The sequence below is a fragment of the Trifolium pratense genome, linkage group LG2, assembly GCF_020283565.1.
Source record: "Trifolium pratense cultivar HEN17-A07 linkage group LG2, ARS_RC_1.1, whole genome shotgun sequence".
Taxonomy (NCBI): domain Eukaryota; kingdom Viridiplantae; phylum Streptophyta; class Magnoliopsida; order Fabales; family Fabaceae; genus Trifolium; species Trifolium pratense.
In genome coordinates, this window is record NC_060060.1 from 1,859,197 (window position 1) to 1,877,349 (window position 18,153).

The following is an 18,153-nucleotide window of genomic DNA, read 5'->3' on the forward strand; positions in this document are numbered from 1 at the left end:
TCCGTTCAGGGTTTGTATGGATTTTTTGTTGCTCGGAGTTGGGAGCTCCGTAAAGGCACGACATTTGTCGGGGTTGGCTTCGATTCCTCGTTCTGTTAGGTAGAATCCGAGGAACTTTCCCGCTCGTACCCCGAAGGTGCACTTTTCTGGGTTGAATCGCATGTTGTGTTTTCTGGCCTGCTCGAAGACCTTACGTAGGTGGGCGGTATGGTCGATTTCCTCGTGGGATTTTACGATCATGTCGTCCATGTAGACTTCGAGCATGTCGCCTATTTCTGCCCGGAATACTTTGTTCATCATCCGCTGGTATGTAGCACCAGCGTTTTTTAGACCGAAGGGCATTACGTTGTAGTAATAGTTGCCCGACTCGGTCATGAAAGCTGTTTTTCCCCTGTCGGCCACAGCCATTGGGATTTGGTTGTATCCTGAATATGCATCCATAAAAGACAATAATTTAAAGCCAGAAGAATTATCGACTAATTTATCAATGCAAGGTAAAGGATAGGAATCTTTAGGGCAAGCCCTATTGAGATCGGTATAGTCAACACACATGCGCCATTTTCCATTAGATTTTTTAACTAGTACAACGTTTGACAACCAGGTAGTGTATCTGGCTTCAGAAATAAAATTTGCCTCTAGGAGGTCTTTTACAGCTTTTTCAGCAGCCTCCGCTTTTTCGGGAGACTGCCTACGCCTACGTTGCACTACAGCACTAGCAAGTGGGTCGACAGTGAGTTGATGACAAGCGATGTTTGGATCCAGCCCGGGCATGTCGGCAGCATGCCATGCGAACAAGTCAGCATTTTCTCTAAGGCAGGCTTTCAGCTGCTTCCTCGCCAACTCGGGGAGCCCTGTCCCAATCTTGACTCCTTTTTCTGGATCCTCGCCAAACTGGACTATCTCGAAGTCTCCATCTGGAATGGGGCGATAATGTTCTTTGCTCGCCTCGTCGTCCTCCTTCTCCTCCTTCCTCACCTTTTTCTCCTCCTTATGCTCTTTCTTGGAGGTGCGGCTGTCAAGATCAACAGAGCTCACACTTGGACCGGGCAGACTTGGTGGTGCTTCCGGGGATGGCTTTGTTGGTGTTTCCGAGGAAGGCTTCGGCTTCTTTGCTTCAGGAGCCTTGCCAATGAAATTGTTGCCTTTGGACGCTGCGTCAAAGCATCTTCTTGCAGCTTCAATGTCCCCGTGTAGAGTAGCAACCTGCCCCTTATGAGTGTAGTACTTCATCTTCAGGTGGGCAGTAGAAGGGACAGCAACCAGGTCTGCTATGGCCGTCCTGCCGATGATGCACTGGTAGAGGCAAGGGCAGTCCACGACCAAGAATTTCACCCTGATCGACTTAGCAGTCTCTTCGGAGCCAAAGGTGACGATCAGGTCGACATAACCCCAAGGCTTAGTAGTTGCTCCATTGAATCCTGTGAGGTCTGAGCCCATGTATGGGGTGAGGTGTGTTTCGTCCAGCTGTAATGTTCTGAACAAACTGGCGTACATGATGTCGCAGGAGCTCCCCGGATCGATGAGGACCCGACGAACGTCCATGTTGGCCATGTCTGCCCGGACGAGGAGGGGAATTTGGAAATTGGCTGTCCCACCGGGCAGCTCTTCTCGATAGAAGGCTAAAGGCATTGATCGCCCCTTCGCCTTGTCCAGTGTTGCGTTCATATTCGAGGACGTGTTGATGAGATCCTCGAATTTTCTTTTTATTGATCCGACGGTGTGCTTGTCCATGTGACCGCCGGATATGACGAGTGAGTCTGTGAAGTAGTCCCCCGTGCTGAGCGTAGGACTAGTATGGGTGTCCCCAAAACCGCTGGGGATAGCAAAGTCTTCTGGCCGGGAGACGCTCATGGCGATCTGCTTGGTGCTACTCTGCCCGGCTGGTGGGGGAACTACCTCCTCGACGGCGCGAGTCTCCGCGGCCTCTGGTCGAGGGTCATTGTTTCTCTTCACGAATTCTCGTAACTGTCCGTTTCTTATTAATATTTCGATAGCATCCTTCAGCTGGATGCAATCGTCGGTCCTGTGACCGTAACTCTTGTGGTATCTGCAATACCTATTCTTGTCTTGGCCGGGCTTCAGGGGAGTCGGCTTAGGCTGTTTTACATTCGCTCTGTTAAACTCAGAGATGTGAACTTCAGCAAATATTTCTCCCCGTGACTTGACGAGGGGGGTGTATGTGGCGAATGTGCTTGGAGGGCCACGAGATTCACGCCTGTCGCCCCTCCTTCTGTCTCTGCCCCTCTCGCCGCCCCGATCGCCGCCTCTATCATGTCCCCGGTCGCTTCCCCTGTCATCGTTCCTGTGGGTGGACTCGCGGGCAGGGTGGCTGCTTCCAGGTCGGGCAAGGCGAGCGACATCAGCTGCCTGGACCTCCTCGTAGTCGATGTACTTTTGAGCTTTTAGGAGGAGGTCGTCCCAGGTGGGTGGCTTTTCTATGCCCACAGCTTTGGCAAAATCGCTGCCCGGGCGAAGGCCCCTCTGCAGCAAGTATTTTTTCATGTCGTCGGTCGTTTCGACCTGCACAGCCTCTTTGTTGAATCTCTCGACGAAGTTGCGGAGAGTTTCGTTTTCAGCTTGGTATATGGCCTCCAAGGCATGCACAGTCTTTGGGTGCTTGCGGGAAGCAGTGAAGTGTCTGCAAAACTGTTCAGTAAGATCCCTCCATGAATGGATGGATTGAGGGGGCAGGCTTTGGTACCATGCCATTGCTCCCTTCCTCAGCGTGGTTGGGAACAGTCTGCACCTAATAGCGCCACTTATGTTCCTGAAATCCAGGTTCGCGTTGACATTGGCTATGTGATCGTCGGGGTCGGTCAAACCATCGTACGCGGGGAGCGTAGGAGGTCTCTCGAAACCCTTTGGGACGCGCTTCCTCAGAATGTCTGCGGTCAGGGGGCATCGGGGATCACCCTCGTCGCTCCCGTTGGGAGAATGGTCCTCGGAAGACCGGGGAGAATAGTCGCCGGGCATGGGCGTTGGACTGCGAGATTTGCGAGGACGGTAGCTGCCCGACGCGCCATGCTTGGTCATGTTCGCCAACCCTTGAGGTGAATGGCGGCGAGGGACTTCGTGCTTCCCTTTCTTGCCCGGGGAGAGTCTACCCTCGCGATGTGGAGGAGTACGATCCCTCTTCCGAGGAGTAACTTCGACCCTCTCTAAGTCGGGGCGTCGATGTTTGACGGCCGCCGGTCGAGGAGGGGAGGGAGTAGCTTGGTGTCTCCGCGGGGGAGAGTTAGTCTTTCTGCGACGCCGGCTTTTCTCCAGCGCGGCGATTCTTTCGCTCTGCTCGTCCAGTCGACGATTTTGAGCCTGCATGGCCTCCGTTGTTTGTTTGAGGGCAGCGATCAAGGCTGCGACCTCAGAGTTGGCCAAGACGGCGGGCTGTTCGGCGTTGTTTGCCGGAGCTTCTTGCTTGAATTGCGGGCGTTTGCCCATACGACGATCGGTTAGGTTCTCAACGTCTTCTTCATCGGAAGAGAGTGAGGTTTCCCGTCCGTCGCGGGAGTCGGTTTCTGGACCGCGTGGTACGGTGGTATTGTCACGCACCGGTGATAGCACGGTGTTATTCTGCGGCGGCGGAGAGGATGGAACGTTGAGCACGTTGTCGTCGCCGGCGTCGGTGTTGAGTGGCTGCGAAGAACTGGCCATGATGAAGTTTCTTGAGAGGTTTGGTTTTTTATCTTTGTTTCTTTGAGGAAAGGTTAAAGAATGGGGAAGAACTCAGTTCCCACAGACGGCGCCACTGATCGTACCTGATGATCAGAATAGATTGATGGCCGGTCCGTTGAGCGAGCGTCCACACCGAAGGGGGGGTTTACTGATCGTACCTGATGATCAGAATAGATTGATGGCCGGTCCGTTGAGCGAGCGTCCACACCGAAGGGGGGGTTTGTACCTGCAGGTGCTCCGATGCCTAAGTCAGCAAAGTGAACAGAGAGATACAAAAGAAGAGAGAGAAAGAAAGTGTAGAATGGTTCTGAATACCTGGCTCTCCTGTATAGGAGAGCTTATATAGTGCCCCCAGCGCTGGGCCAAAGGTTGGTCTATTGGGCCTGGATAACCGGCCCAATAGGTCCAACTGCCAGGATAGCCCCTGTATCGTAGGGGAAGGCAGTTATTTGCCTCTATCCTGGTTTGGAGTCGTTCCGCTATTGGCGGATAATGGATGACTCCGTGACGGATATGGTTGGTCAATGGAGCACGTGTTAAACGTGCTGCTTAGCTGTTAAGCTAAGGCTGAATGAGTCGTCGTGCACGGATAGCCGAGCACGTGATTAGCGTGGAGCTAATCTGTTATGTCGAGCAGGACACGTCATTGGCTGACGTGTCGGGGAAGTATCCCCTTATTGGGCCATGCCCCAAATGTCGGTCATAAGTGATTGGGTCAGCTCTTGGCCCAGTCCAGAACAAATACCAATTTTGTTTAAAGTAACAAAATTTATATTGCAATTTTTTCTACTAAGTGAGAAAAATTTCTTTAAAATCATGTGGTTGTTTTTCTTTAAAATCTATTTATTTTTCAGTCAAATGCAATATTTATTGTTTTCAACAATACTCTTAAATTTGGTCAAAAAAAAAAAAGACTTGATTATCTATTGCCTTTGATGGATACGTTGTTATAGCCAAAATATATACTTCATAGTAAATGGGATTACATGCATTCATAGGTGTTTTCTCGGATTTTCTCACATTATTTTTCATGTTTAATCAAGCTCTCAATATCAAGAAAGGAGAAGCCAAAACAGTATTCTTATGGTCTGTTTGGTCTAGCTTTTTTTGAGTTTATGTCAATAGCTTATGCAATATAAATTAAGTTTTATGTTATTTTATAAGTTCACACTAGTGAAAATTGTAATTTTATAAGCTATTTTATCATAAACTACCTTGACAAACTTATAATAATATATAAAAATTGCATAAGTTGTTTGCATAAGCTCTAAATAAGAGGAAAAAAAGTCGGGCCAAATGGATCCTTAGAATGAAGAGTTAAGCCTAACTCAATCCTACAAAATGAGATTGTAAAGTGAGGATTGTCTCTTATTTATAAATCCATGTTCAGACCAACTCACATCTGATGTGGAACTTCTTAACACACTGTCTCACGTCTAGCACTATTGGGCATGGTGCGTGGATATAAATGGCGGGTGGTCCGATAACAGGTGGCCCAACGAATCAATCCGAGCTTGAGACCTCTCACCCATCTCAAGAAGTTTCAAATCCCCGGGAGTCCTAGAGTTGTGACCCTTTGAGCTTGATCCCTTAAACCGTTGTTTGAAACTTTTCTTCAGATCCCGAGGGGTAGATGAATAGATTGTCGTAGCAGTTAATCCATACCGTGCAAATTTCGATGGTTGACTCTGGTCAGTTGAGCCTCTGTAGGACATATTAAGTATGTGCTTCCTAATAAGTGACGTCTTGTCTAAGAACACAACAATCTCACTGATATCGTCATGAAAAGTCCTCTTGCTCAGATTTTCAAGGCCCAACTTCCAGGAAACTCTGAGCTGGAGGACTTTTCATGACGATATAAGTGTGATTGTTGTGTTCTTAGACAAGACGTCACTTCTCATGAAGCGTGTACTTAATCTATCCTATAAAGGCTCAACTGACTAGAGTTAACCATCAGAAGTTGCACGTTCTAAATATACTACTATGACATTCCTTTCATTTACCGCTCTGGGTCTGAAGAATAGTTTCGAACAAAGGTTTAAGGGATCAACCTCAAAGGGTCAGAGCTCTAGGACTCCTAGGGTATACATCTTAAGATGGGTGAGAGCTCTAAAGCTCAGATTGAGCTGTTGGGCCACATGTTATCGGGTTTCCGTTATATTCACAAACCAAGCCCGATAGTGCTAGACGTGAGGGGACGTGTTAAGAAATTTCACAACGAATGTGAGTTGGTCTTGTTTTTCCTTTTTGATTGGCTGCATTTGCTAAAACAACATGAGTGGTACAAGTTGTTTTGTTGTTCTGGTGCAACATGTGGGACAAGATGTTCCAATATGTGTGATGCATCTGGCCCCATCTTCAGGCTATGGTTTATGTGTGATCAGGCGTGATTATTATTATCCGAGCGAGGTTTTTGGTATCTATTTCTCTGAGCGAGATTATTGGTTATTTCTAAAAGATTGGTTAGCAAGTTATTAGCTAGATTTGTTTGGAGAATTAGATATGATCAAATCTAATTATATGAAGATTCAAAAAACTCTTATCCTTTAGTGATTCTATATGAAGATTTATCCTCATATTTTTGTCTATGTGAAGATTTGGTAGACAAAAAAGCGTTTCTATATGAATATTTTTTTAGTAGACAGAAGCACATAGTTTTGATGATAAAAAAATTACATGTTTCTCTTTGATTCAAACCATAAATCATATTACCTGTTGATTTTGAAAACAATGCATATTATGACATTCGTTAACAATATACTTGTGTATGGATGTAGTCAAACACATCAGAGGCATCTAACCCAGATCTAATCAACCCCAAAACCACTGGCGCGGTGTAAGCAAATCTAAAACCTTAAAACCTGCATATCACAACAAAGCTAGAATCAAATAGAGAAACAAAGGATAAAAATGCCAACTACACACCAGAGAAGGATAATCTAGAAATATGGTGGAACAAACCGATAATGATTACATTGAGATCTAAACATCGTTAAACAGATATACTGATTGGAGGACGACTATATGGATCCACATGAACCAAAAGAGGAGACAAGAACCAAAAACACCATATGGCTTCCATGCCGATGGAAACAAACCCTTTCAGCTTTAAACCACAGCAGTTAGACTGGATTAGTTGAACAATGGTGTCGCCAACCGTGAGGGCTTGACACAACACCACAACCTAAGCTACATCATAGAAGGATGGTTTGGATTTAGGGTTAAGGAGGTTGAGAGAAGGTGGACAATGGCCGAAGGATAAAGAGTGGTGAAGGCTAATGTTAATAGAAAAGAGTGAGGTTTGGTTGTTGATGATGAAAAAGAGAGTGAGGTTTAATACGAATTTATATGAATTTCACCTAATAAAAGAGTGGATGTTAATAGAAAAATCATGTACCTATTTTTCTTTAAAGTCTATTTTTCTTTCAAAGTCAAATCCAATATTTATTGTTTTCAACGATACTCTTAAAAGTCAAATCCAATATTTATTGTTTTCAACAATACTCATAAATTTGGTATAAAAAAAAAATCTTAATTATCTTTTACAAATTGGTGCAATATATGTACCAAAATAAAAAAAGAAATTGGTGCAATAAAATATAATAAATAGTTCAAAGCATTAAAAATGATAACAATTTTGGTTAAAGTAACAAAATTTATTTTTAAAAAGTTATGTGTAAATGATATTAAGGAGTAATTTAAATTTTTTGTTTTTTTATCAAGTAATTTAGTGGCAAAAAATTTACTCTTAAAAGTAAATTTGTAAAAAATTTCAAATTCAAACTCATGTCTATTTATATTGCAATTTTCCTACAAAGTGAGTTATATTCACGATAATAAGAGTAGATTAAATAATGGGCTATAAAAAATTGAAATTATAAAATTATTGAGGGGCTTGTTGAAATTAATGGATTGAGAGAGATAAAATTATTAGTGATCGTTAATCCTATTGTCATCTAGCCTCGGGTGCTTGAGTTACCTTTTCCATGACTGCTAAACTATGTATTCCAGTTTCAGAGTTAGGGCTCTATTATGATGACACCTATTTCCTAATAACAATTCAGAAATACGTCTACTTACGAATATAAAAGCAAATCATGATATAAAATTAGAAATAATAGAATTAACCGCAAGTAATATAATCTTTTTCAAACTAAATTACATAAATCGAGTTCATCTACTCGACCTAACCTTAGAAGTTTAGCTACTCATAGGCATAATTAACATAACAAAAGAGTTAGAAAATTACACATAAAAAGTCACCTTGATAAATCGTTGGAAAAGCGATTCTATATGGTGGGAAGTTACCTCCCTTGAGAGCTCCTTACTATCCCTTTGTTGCACCTTCACTTGCTTGTAGGTTTGTGAGTTGAGAGGTATGAAATAGTGGTGGTGAATGGCTCTATTTAGCTTTTTCTTGGGCTTGGACCTTCTGCATTGTGGGATGATGGCTTCTATCGTAGTACGATGGAGACAAATTTTCTTCACACATTTCACTTTTTTTTCTTCAAAATAATAGTCTTCCATCGTGGACGATGCTCCTCATCGTGGTACGATATTTGAGCTGATTTTTCTCAATTTTTGCTCATTTTTGTATAATTTCTTCTACTCTTTCTTTTTGGTCAAGTAACTTCATTTCTAAGGTGTTTGACATGCTTTTGGTCTTGAAAACTACTAAAACTATTAAACCTAAAACATAATATAAATTAATGTCATCAGGTGGCATTTTGATGTATTTTTTATCATAGTTTAGCTGGAAGTTGCATAGAATTGAACATTGCTTGCAATTGAAGAAAACAACAGATTTTTGGGTTTCATGTCATCACGATATGTTTTATTTGTAACTTCAAATATTAAAGACTAAATTCTTAAACTAAAGATTAAATATTTAAATAATCAAACTAATGATATGTTTAAAAAAAAACATTTAGAATATAATATGTGAACTTTTGAGAAAAAACAGAGACTAAAATTGAAAACTAGAAATTTAGAGGAATTAAAATTTGAAAGAAAATAATACGTTAACTTATTATGCAAGAGTAATGTATTCTTGGATTTTAATTGTATATTTGGTCCTTTATTTTATTTTAGGTTTTAAGTTACTCTCTTATATTTATTTTGTTTAAATTTGGTCCTATAATGATGATTAAATAGGGATTAATTAATTCAAATTTTAGAAATTTTAAAAATTTTAGAAACTTGAGGGAACAACTTCAGAGATTAGTCTCCGCACTTGCGCGCGGAGATACCTTTGATATAAAAAATAATAATATAAAACTTGGAATATGATTAAAGCTACTAAGGATAAATCAATAACTTTCGTAGTAATTAATTTTATTATGTTAAACGTGGATATAAAATATTGAGATACGAGGTGGAAATAATAATAATAATAATAATAAATTAATAGTAATATAATTTGGCAAAAAATTTATTGGATTAATTATGATGAGATTATTTGTTAGAGATTTGTTTGTTTGTTTGTTTGTTTGATGAGGATAAAGAAAAATATATTATTGTTTGGGAGATCATGAGAGAAAATATAGGGATACGAATTACGTACCTTCTTGGAGATTTAGTTGAGAAATATAACATAAATTTAGTTAAATTTGTTTTTTTTTTTATAAAAAAAATATACTATGAAATTTTTTATAAATTTAGTCAATATACACTATTTTCTAGTCCCACACTCCCACCAGTGAAAATTTTTGGATCTGCCAGTGCTAGTATGTGTGCAAGATCCAGCCCCGTCTATAGGCTATGGTTAGAGCGTGATCAATGCGTGTGATTGTTATGATCCGCGCAAGAATTTTGGTAGTTGTTTCTCTGAGCGAGATTACTTCTAAAAGATTGGTTAGCAAGTTATTAGTAGATTTGTTTGGAAAATTAGATAAGATAAAATCTTATCCTTTAGTGGATTGGTTAGCAAATCACAGTATTAGCGAGATTTGTTTGGATAATTATATATGATCAAATTTAATTATACGATGATTTAAAATAAATCTTATCCTATCGTAAAAAAAAATAAATATATACAGTAAATAAATTATATCCTTTAGTGTAGGTAGTTTTAAAACAAATCAAAACAGAATCCTCTATTTTTGGACGTGATCAAATCTTAAGCCCATTGGAGAAAAGCCTAGAATTTGCATTGCTATTTAAGGAGTGCAAGACAAGTATTAATGCCTATATATATAGACAACATGAGTTTTCAGTTTGTGGAAAACAAAGATAGCAATTTTAGAGAGATAAAAAGAGTGAACTTTTAGGGTTAAAAGTTGAGTGATTTTGGGTCATCATGAAAAGTGGCTTCTTTTCTAAGAACCAACGTGAAAATTCATTCTGCTCAGATCTTCATGAGTCCTAGAGATGTGACACTTTGAGTTTCATCCTTATAAAACTGTTGTTTGAAACTTTTCTTAAGATCCCCGAGGGGTAAATGAATTGAATGTCGTAGTAGTTAATCCAGACCGTGCAAAGGATTAACTGCTACGACATTCCATTCATTTACCCTCGGGGTCTGAAGAATAGTTTCGAATAAAGGTTTAAAGGATCAAGCTCAAAGAGTTAGAGCTCTAGGAATTTTGAGGGTATACTTCTTGAGATGGGTGTGAGCTCTCAGGCTCAGATTGATGTGTTGGGTCACCTATTATCGGATTTCCGTTATGGGGCCACCCACACCATAAATTCTTTCTAATAAACTTTATACTTAATTTAACATATTAGTTGTTTAGTATACTCCCTCCGGTCCTTTTTTATAAGAAACATTTTTTAGGTTAATTGCATATTTGATGTATCTGGTGTATATTATAGACCATATACTAAATTAGTTATTTAATGAATCTAAAAAATCAATTTTCTTATAAAAAAGATCGGAAGTAGTATTATATAGAGATATACTGTCGGTGTAAAACTTTGTGCACTTGTCAAACTATTCTGATATGAACTAGGAATCAAGGTTTTAAATTGCGGACCGCATCACCTGATGCGGCCGCAATATTGCGGATGCGGTAGGCACTGCAACCGCATCGGACCGCAATTGCGGTGTGAACTAAAATCACACGTGATGCCGCAACGCAACCGCAACGCAACAGCATTTCACCGCAACACAACGGAGTTTTGACTGCAACGGTCGCAACGGTTCAATTCAATATTCCTTTTCGTAAAAATTCAGAGAATCTCACCTTTACTTTTTCCTTTATGTCCTTTCATTTTAGAGTTTTTATCTTCTTATGTCTCGATGACTTAAAAATGAATTAAAATTTATATAGAATTATAAGTAAAAGATATATAAGGAATTACAATAATTATAGTATTTTTTCTGTGTTTGTGCGGATAAAAAATTATTTCACGTCGCAACGGCCGCAATTGCATCGCAGTGTCCGCATTAGCTGCAATCGCAATACCTGCAACCGCAACCGCATCCACGACCGCAACCGCAATTTAAAACCTTGCTAGGAATTATCAAGGAACATGAAATGCTCAATAAATGCGGCCAAAATTCATGGCAGTGTCCGATGGGTTGGGGATTTCCGCCACAGATTCTAGCCAAAAACCACTATTCATTGAGCATTTCTTCCATCAATCCATAATCACCGTAAGATCCATCATCTTCCTTGATAATTCTGAGTTCTGATCAGAACATAAATATTTTCAATGATTAGATGGTGTAATTATTTTTTTCATTGGCGATGTATACCAATTAAATCATTATAAATGACTATTTTTGAGCTTTCTATGTTGTTGTCTTTGGTGCAGTGTATATTGACATCGGAGTGTTTCTATTTGAAATTGCAAGTCTTATAAGGAATGATAACTTAGAGCTGTTTTCACTTACACAGCTATATGGCGCAAAGATAAATGATTTGATCATGATTTGATCATGGACTCATGGTTGGAGAATGGTGGAGGTTTAAAACATTGAGAATTGGGACTGTGTTTCCATTCCACATATATATAGTGCACTGTAAACATGACACTAGCCATCATCTCGGACAAAAATGAACATACTCGGTTACTGTCAATTAGTTTTACACTGATCTCCAATGAAAATCCATCATTTTGCAGTTATTTTTAACTTGCGGTTATATCATGATTCTCATCGGATGTCGGTGTAAAACTAGTTTACACCGACAATGCATCATGTGTATACTCTTAATGGGAAATCTAGAAACTCTTTTTGATACTAAAGTGATTAACTTTTTAGCAAATTTTTTATATGCAGCTTGCAGGAATATTTCACATTGCTCTAAGTTGTTGGGGGCCCTTGTATCATTTGGGCCTCAAGTTTGCAAAGGTTATGGTTCATTTACATTTTTCTTGATGACTTGATATACATATTGGGTGGAGTCACTAGTACAAATATGACATATTACACAAGTAGTTTACATCTGACAAGCATATGTCAGATGTAAAATATTATATGGAGTAGTCTTTTCATCTGGTTTCAATATCCACAGATGTGAAAAATATATAGACGAAACATTTTACATCTGGCCACAATATCCCCAGATGCAAAACTAAACGCGGTGGCAATCCTGTAATTATGGTAAAAATTGTCTAAAATAATTTCACATATGACCATAATATCCCCGGATGTAAAAAGACTTCAAGTGATTTTTTTTGTTTGAATGGAAATTATTAAGTGTGGAAGGAGTAAAAAAAAAAAAACATAATATCTTCTCTCTCTCAGATGCACGCACGCGAAACAACCTAACTTCGGATTCACTCGATCTATCGCTCCCTCTCTCAATCACGATCTCACTATACCTCTCACTCGATCAGTTTCGTTCTCTCTCACCCTAGATTCACGATCGAACTCGACATCTCTCTCTCACACTCGTTCTCTCTCGAACCCTAGCCTCCAATCCGTTTCACTGAATCACAAATTCCAATTCCTAATTGAAGAATCAAGGCTTACTGAACCCAAATCGAAGCTTAGTGGAACGAATCAAAGCTCTCTCAGCTCGTTACAGAGTCATAATTCCACCGCCTCTTCTCTCGATCTAAAACTGGTGAGTTTTAACGATGAAGGGTTTTTAGGTTTTAGCATATGTTTATCTTTCATTTTAATCTTTGATCTTTGATTTTGATGACTAAGGGTTTAATCCTGTGTAATTTTCTGTAATCTCTTCTACTTTTGCTTTTAGTGTTGTGAAATTCATTGTTTTTTGCTTCTGACCGCCTCTGGTTCCCTTTACATAGATGTTCAATATTTGTGTATCTTGTAGCCACTAACCATTACATAGATGTTTGGGTGGGGAACCAATCTCTGGCGGTACGCTTCCCTCGGTTGTTTTCTATTTCGATTCAGCAACAATGTAAAGTAAGTGATATGGGGATGATGGATGGTGACGGCTGGAAGTGGAATCTGTTATGGAGGAGGAATTTCTTCTGGGAGGAACCTTTTTATCAGTAGTTGTTAGCAGTAATTGATGGTTTTCAGCCTACAGCACAAGATGATGGTTGGAGTTGGAGGCCTGATCCTGCGTCGGGGTTTACGGCGAAGTCTGCGTATCAGAATCTTATCTTGCTGCATCGCTCTGAAACTGAGATGGATCATCTTCGGAACTTTGTCTTCAGTAATATATGGAAAAGCGACGCGCCGTCAAAAGTTGTAGCTTTTTCGTGGCAATTGATGCTTAATAGAATTCCAACAAAGGCGAATTTGACGTTGAGAGGGATTGGTAATGATATGGTCTGCTCCTTCTATAATGTGACTGCTGAAAATACACTTCATATGTTCCTTCACTGTGGAACTTCGGCGAAAATCTGGTATGAGCTTGTGCAATGGATTGGCCAGGAGTTGCTGCTTCCACCGAGTTTTAGCCTCTCCTTCTCTATGATGGTAGGGTGTGGGACTGGTAAGAAAGGTAAAAAGGGGCTTATGTTAATTTGGCACGCGTATATTTGGAGATGTTCCTTCTTTATATTTATTTACTATTGATTATACTTAATCTGTTAACATAAGATATATTGAAAGAAAGTGATCAGTTCAGGCACACTTTTTTCTCACTATTAAGCTATATATGCTTCTCTGTATGACTATCTTGTGTTTCAAAGGGACTTGTTGATATGCGGATCTCTGAATGTAACTTATATTGTTCAATTGTCATTTTCTGACTCAAGCAGTGCTACTCTTGAAGTTTGTAGATCATGGACAATGGCTGAATTATTTACTACGTTAACAACTATCACATGGGTAAAAAACTACATAACCTTAAAGTCTATATATTTACACATTGTTATTTCCTGATGTTTGTTTCCTGTTCTATTTTACTTGAAGATACTGCTTCTGATGTTTTTCTAATGTTATTATTGTTGCAGATTATTAGGCTAACATAGTCATCAAACTAAAATGTTCCTAGAAATCAAAGAAAAGTTTAAAGAAGCTGATAAAAATGGTATTGTTATAATAATATTAAAGTTTTGTTTAGTTTTTTTGTTCATTTTTTTCCCTAGTATAAACTATTTGTGTACTTGTAGATCTTGAAGGCATGTTAAATATGAAGATTCAAGATTTGGATACTGTAGAGGAACTTAGAATCAAAAGAGCGGACAAACATGGAATTGTTAATTATGAAGATTTAGAGATTGCTATTGCATCCGAAAACGTTGTTCAAGTCTGTGGCATGAAGATTTAGAGATTGCTATTGCATCCGAAAACGTTGTTCAAGTCTGTGGCTTTGTCAACATCACCTTGGTAATCATAGTTTTGATAGTTGATTTACACTTGATGTATGTGTTAACTGTACTCTAGGCTATGTTAATTACTTAAGTTGATTAGGATGTATTCTAGCTAGCTAAAACCATTTTAATTACTTAAGTTTTAGTCATGTTTTAGTCATTTTAATTACTTAGCATGATATCTCTCTTTTATTCACCAGGTTCTTTAGGAAGTGTATTGTGATTTTGTTAGTTTTATGTGTGTAATTACTTATTGATTAATCAAAAGCATGATATCTCTCTTTTATTCATCAGGTTTGTGATTTTGTAAAACTAAAAAGGATCATGTTCTTGATTTTTAATTTAGGTCAGTTCTTGATTATTGTATGTTGTGATTTGTGAAGTTATGTTTTGGATGCTGGTATGTGGGTTGGATTTAAAAAAAAAACGTAGGATTTTAAAAAACAAAAATGCAGGATTTTAAATTTTTTTTTTTTAAAAAAAAGTGACGATTTTACATCTGTGGAAAGCTTGGCCATACGAAACAGAGGTAAAAAGTGTTGATTTTACATCTGGCGTAAGTCAGATGTAAAACGCATAAACTTACTACTTCTTGTACGTCTACATCTGACAGGCTTCAGATGTAAAATGGGTTTTTGGCCAGATGTAAAAAGTGTTTTCTGTACTAGTGAGTTTCTGGCAACTTGGCAAGTTTTTTACATACACCAGATCCAACTGTTGGCGGGACCGTAAGTATCAATCGTCAACTCATACGTAAAATCACACTGTTACGCACATTAATTGATCTTCGCCACCGTTTTGAGATCGGCTGGCTCATAGTCAACATTCACCAAATCATCTCTAAATGATATTTACAATTAATTTGAGATCAGACGACCAAAATCAATAACCGTATTACGTAGACAGTTACTGCGTGGAATCCAAATTTTGCAATGTCTAACATGAACTTACCAAATTCAAAATAGAGATGTTATTGCAAATGATGATTTTGACAATCTATTCAAGAAGGCAATGATTATTACAGCTCTTGGTTTCATATTATGCAATCTTGGCCCAATTGATGAGTGGTATATGTATGGCATTTAGATTGTTGTTGTAAAAGTTATTAACATTTCAAAATGTTCATCAAGTTGTAATTAGAAATCTTTATATGGTGACCAACTCATTTGTAGGTCACCCTCGGGCACAGCTTTTACAGGAATGGCATACTGCTTTCTAATTAGTCCAACTCTTGAGTTGGATGATACATCACCGGGGACTCAAACTTGTTAGAAATTACGGTTCTTCTTTCAAATCACTAATTATATTCGCCATATTCATCGTTGTTTTAAGTTCATTACTTTTGTTTATGGATCTCCTCTCAATGCCTTAGCATCTTTTGATGAAGGAGCATGAGAGAATTTCATATTTATCACTAAGATTAGACTTTTATTTCTTCTATATATCTTTGTCAAGTTATTGTAGGGTTACAAAGATATATGATTGTATAAGCTTAATCCTTTGGCCATAAAGAACTATAATATTTGTAACAAATTATTATGAATTAGTAGTTTTCTACATATGATTCCTAAATACAATTCAACATGAAACTTTCTCTTATTTTATTTGAAGCATTGTATTGCAGAAACTTGTACTTTGGTATCCCTTGTCAAGTACAGTAGTAGAAACACTTCAACTCTTTTCCCTCCAACATTCAAATCATATGCACCAATAGAACTAATCTTCCACACCAATGTCGAAACGAGTACATTTGAAACAAAATTTGCAATTTATGTTTTATCAACAAACCTTTCGGACTTATTAGGAGAATCGGCTAAATTGAGATTAATTAATTCTTGCATTTATATTTATAGTATTATAGAAATCTCTTTAAAAGAAAAATGAATTTTTTTAACAAAAGATTGATAAAATATGAATTTTTATACACTAATCTATTTTAAATAAAAATTTGAGTATTTGATTACAAAATAAATTTCACATTTTAAAAACATCTATAAATTATCAAACAAATCCAAATAGAAGGGTGTTTATAACCCCCACAAACTGGAAAGCAGTTAAATAATTGTGTTGTCCAAAAATGGGGTTAGAAACCCCCGGAAAGCTGGTACAAAAAACGAAACTCCCGCAAAACTGGAAGAAGACAAAGGGTCTGTTTGGTAAAAATAAGCTATAAGCTAGCTGATAGCTGAAAAGCTAGCTTATAGCTGATCGCTGAAAAGCTAGCTTATTGAAATTAAAGTGTTTGGTAAATTAGCTTTTAAAGTGGTTATTAAATATAAAATTACATAATTGATAGTGGGTAGTTTATTTTTTAGAGTGGGTAGTTATTAAATTAAAGGGTAAAAATGGAATAAAGTGTAAAAAGCTATAAGCTATAAGCTCAAATGCTACTTGAAATAGCATCTGAAAAAAAGCTATAAGCTAGTACAAAAAGCTTGTTACCAAACACCTCTAATTTTTTGAAACAAGCTTATAAGCTCATATAATAAGCTATAAGCTAGCTTATTTGTGTTACCAAACAGAGCCAAACTACACATACTATTTAGCGAGGGTTTAAAACCGCCGCTAGTGTGTATGTATATGAGAAAGAAAAACAAAAAACATGAGAGTATTCTCTCTGTAAAAATATATTTTCTTCCCAATAACTCCATAAAAATATATTTCAAGAGGATCAAATTTGGATCTCAATTGCTACATCACACCACTAGGGTCATCATGAAAAGCCCTCAAACGTCCTAGAGTTGTCACCCTTTGAGCTTATCCCTTAAACCGTTGTTTGCAACTTTTCTTCAGATGCCGAGGGATAAATGAATAGAATGTTGTAGCAGTTAATCCAGACGACATTCCATTCATTTAGCCATCGGGTCTGAAGAAGAACAGTTTCAAACAACGGTTAAAAGGATCAAGCTCAAAGGGTCAGAGCTTTAGGACTCCTGAGGGTCACCTGTTATCGGGTTTTCGTTATTGGGTCATCCACCATTTATATCCACGCACCAAGCCAATACCGCTAGGCGTGAAGGGATGTGCTAAAAAATTCCCTACGCTTGTGTTATGTGTAGCCTAAATTTCTTTGTGTTGTAAGTTTGCCGAGATAATGAAACATTCTATCGATATGATTTATTCTTTAATGTTGAAGTACATTAATTGTATGCATGTTTGTCTAGTATTTGAAAGATGCTTAATCGTAATGTATTCTCTGGATGAGTATTTAATTTGTTATATTAAGTTTTGTGTCTTACATATATTTGAAAGATGCTTAATCGTAATGTATTCTCTAGATGAGTATTTAATTGTGGGATAGGCACCCCAATTCCTTATTTTGAGTTTAGAGTGAATCGTAGCAGCATTGAAGAGATTGAAGAACAAAATTACTTGGTTTGGCCATCAAATGTAGCGAGGTTTGTTATCTTTTTAGAGATTTTAGATTTAAATATATTTTAGTTTTTATATTTAAAATAAAATAATATTAAGATAAGATTTATTTTTCAGTTTAGAATATTTAGGATTTAGTTATAATTTATAGGATTAGTTTGTTATTTAAAATATATGATTTGTTTTATGTAGTTCTATATATAGAGTCATATAATTATGAATAATATATGAGAAAGAAAAACAAGATTCTCCATGTAAAAATATATTTTCTTCTCCATAACTCCATAAAAATATATTTCAAGAGGATCAAATTTGGATATTTGTTGTAAATTGCCTTGAAAACGTGAAGAAAAAATAACACTAGTCTGCTGTTTTTTTCGCCCCGGGCGAAAAACCTGTGCCCGGGCGAAATTTGAAGCAGGA

At 38.0% G+C, this 18,153-nt stretch overlaps 1 long non-coding RNA gene and 1 pseudogene across 3 annotated transcripts; both read left to right on the plus strand.

Annotated features, from left to right (window-relative positions):
• The first annotated feature begins 11,630 nt into the window (after window positions 1-11,630).
• On the plus strand, window positions 11,631-15,947 carry LOC123910937 (annotated as a pseudogene).
• Window positions 12,292-14,648, plus strand: LOC123910938. Of its 3 annotated transcripts, none has more exons than XR_006810345.1 (4): window positions 12,306-12,686; window positions 12,903-13,873; window positions 13,999-14,075; window positions 14,158-14,648. It is a non-coding gene; the product is annotated as an uncharacterized LOC123910938 (long non-coding RNA). The 3 variants fall into 3 exon arrangements; XR_006810346.1 differs by having other exon boundaries at window positions 12,307-12,686; window positions 12,986-13,873; XR_006810344.1 differs by having other exon boundaries at window positions 12,292-13,873.
• Window positions 15,948-18,153: the final 2,206 nt, after the last annotated feature.